Here is a 2,427-nt window from a genome sequence, read left to right on the forward strand (position 1 = left end):
CCCACTAGGCAACCAAAAGGAAGACAGGAACAATCCTTGCTCATGGAATTACAGAATGGTTTAGGTTGGAAGGGACCTCCAAAGGCCATTTGGTTCCAAGCCCCTTGCCATGGGCAGGGAAGCCTTCCACTAAACCAGGTTGCTCAAAATCTGGTCCAGTCTGACCTTGAACCCTTCCAGGTGTGGAGCATTCCATCCCAGTTATCCCTCCCAGTTACTGGCAGACACTTTTAGTGGCAACATTTGAGACTCAAATGCTCAGGGCAACAAGGCCACACGGGGCTCTGCATGGGAAGCACAGAGCATCCTCTGCCCCAGTCCTGCCACTGCCCCTCCTGATGCAGCCAAGTGTTCCTCAACCTACTGGTGTCAACCACATGACTAGGTTTAATAAATTCTTAAAAACACGCACGAAAAAAAAAAGTAAAAATCACACTTGTTTAAATTCCTAGGGAGCAGAGGCAAATCAGTCCCCAGCCTCCTGGATCAGTCTGTTGACTCAGCTCAAGCCCTGAGCTAAAAGAAGGTGAAGAAAAGGAATAAGAAAGTGAGAAAACTTCTAGGTTCTTGCCACTCTTCCAGAAAAGGGGAGGGACAAGCAACTAATGTGGAGAACAACTAAGATGAAATGTGATGTTGAAATGAATAAGTAAGTTCATTATATTCTACAACATGATAAGACTTTGCAGGCCTGATTACAACATTAAGGGACGGTGCTGCAATATTATAAATTACAGGGTGAAGCACTCCTGTTTCTGTCTCTATATTTCTAAGGTGGGAGAAGTTAATTATTTTTATAGGTCTAGATATTGCAAGGATGAGGATATCAGAATATCTTGTCATCAACTCTAAAGACAGTGGTGAAGAAGAAGAGGAGGGGAAGGGGGAGCCACCCCATTTAAAGAAAATTATTATAAAAATACTAAAAATGATATATAGATATTTTGACCTACATCCATCATTTTTACATGCCTAGGTACTTCCTGCCTTGTCTCCATAAACCATCAGTCTGTTATTTTTCATGAGGCTGAGAGTAAATGGCCAAAACTTGAGATTTGGAAAAAAAAAATATATATATATATAAATAAAATAAACATGAGCAAAAAGGTTAATGGGAATTTGTATGATTTTATTATTATTAAGGAACACAGGGAGAAGAACAGCATTTCTAGCACTCTAAGTGGCCTGTGGTACAATCAGTAACCCTGAAGTATATTCAGCAATCTTCTTTTTTTTTTTTTTCAATTGCCCACCGCAGCCTATATTACAAATACATAAATCATAATGTTTCAACAAAAGCAAAATTTAATTTTCTCCTTTCAGCTGTTATCTGGGCCGGGTGGTATATGGCAGGCTGCGGCCAAGTCATTTATTACACTTGCTGAATGGATAATGGCAGGGAGAGTCTATTATACCCAGCTTTGTTAGGGCTCTGAATGTGCTACTGAAACCTGTGGCAGTCTAAATCTCTTTACATCTGTAATAGATACACAGCACTCTATTATTTCATGCCAGAGCAAAATTAAATAGTTGCGGGGAGGGGGAAGGGGAGGAAGCAGGGCTGGGGGGAGCAGAGGGGCTCTGGGGATGGCGCAGGGCGTTTTGCTGAAAGCGTGTGAAAGGCTCTGGGACTTGTGCTCATCTCACAGACACATTTTTGGTTTGCTTTTCCAGAAGCCAGTCTTAAATGGGCACTGCCTCTGTGCTCATGCAGGGAGAGGCACCTCTTCCAAAGGGGTATTTTGCAGGATAATGACAACCCTCTCATACCCAGCCATGGTGCAGCCCAAAAAATCTTCTCTTGTGCCCATGTTCCTTCCTCCCTGGGGGTATCCATTTGTCCTTGGCATTCAGTGTGTGGGAAGCACCTGCTTCACCAGCTTTACCCTGGCACCCTGTGCACCAAAGGAGTGTGGAGGGAGCCTGCACTGAAGCTGGTGGCCGCAGCAGTGCTCCCAGGCTCGGGCTGCAGAAGGGACTCCTTCCTTTCACCGTGTGCCAACACTGGCTCAGGAAAGCACCGCCATCCCCTTTTCCTCCCCCTCCCACTAGAAATTACCAAGAGGCATCAGGCAACCTCACATCTCCGTTGGTAGCTCCCTCACTTGTGGCTTGTCTGGCAGCCTGTCCCCAGCCCAGGAGACCTGCAACAGCACCCAGTGCCCTGAGATAATGCTTATCAGAAAAAAAAATTATTTTTCTGCTAATTCTGAAAATAAGGAACCCTAGATTTCTAGACAAATTATTATGAAAAATTGAGTTTTGTCCTTGGAGGGTTGGTTGGTTTGTTGCAAATTTTATGGGCAAATGCATCAGCAGACATGGTTTATGTACAAACCAAGGTTCACACAACCTCCTCTGGTCACAAATTTGTGTTTGGTTTAAGTACAAGCCCAGCCTGTAAAGCAGTCCCCAGGCAGAGGTACA

This window comes from Vidua chalybeata, chromosome 4 (genome assembly GCF_026979565.1).
Source record: "Vidua chalybeata isolate OUT-0048 chromosome 4, bVidCha1 merged haplotype, whole genome shotgun sequence".
NCBI lineage: Eukaryota > Metazoa > Chordata > Aves > Passeriformes > Viduidae > Vidua > Vidua chalybeata.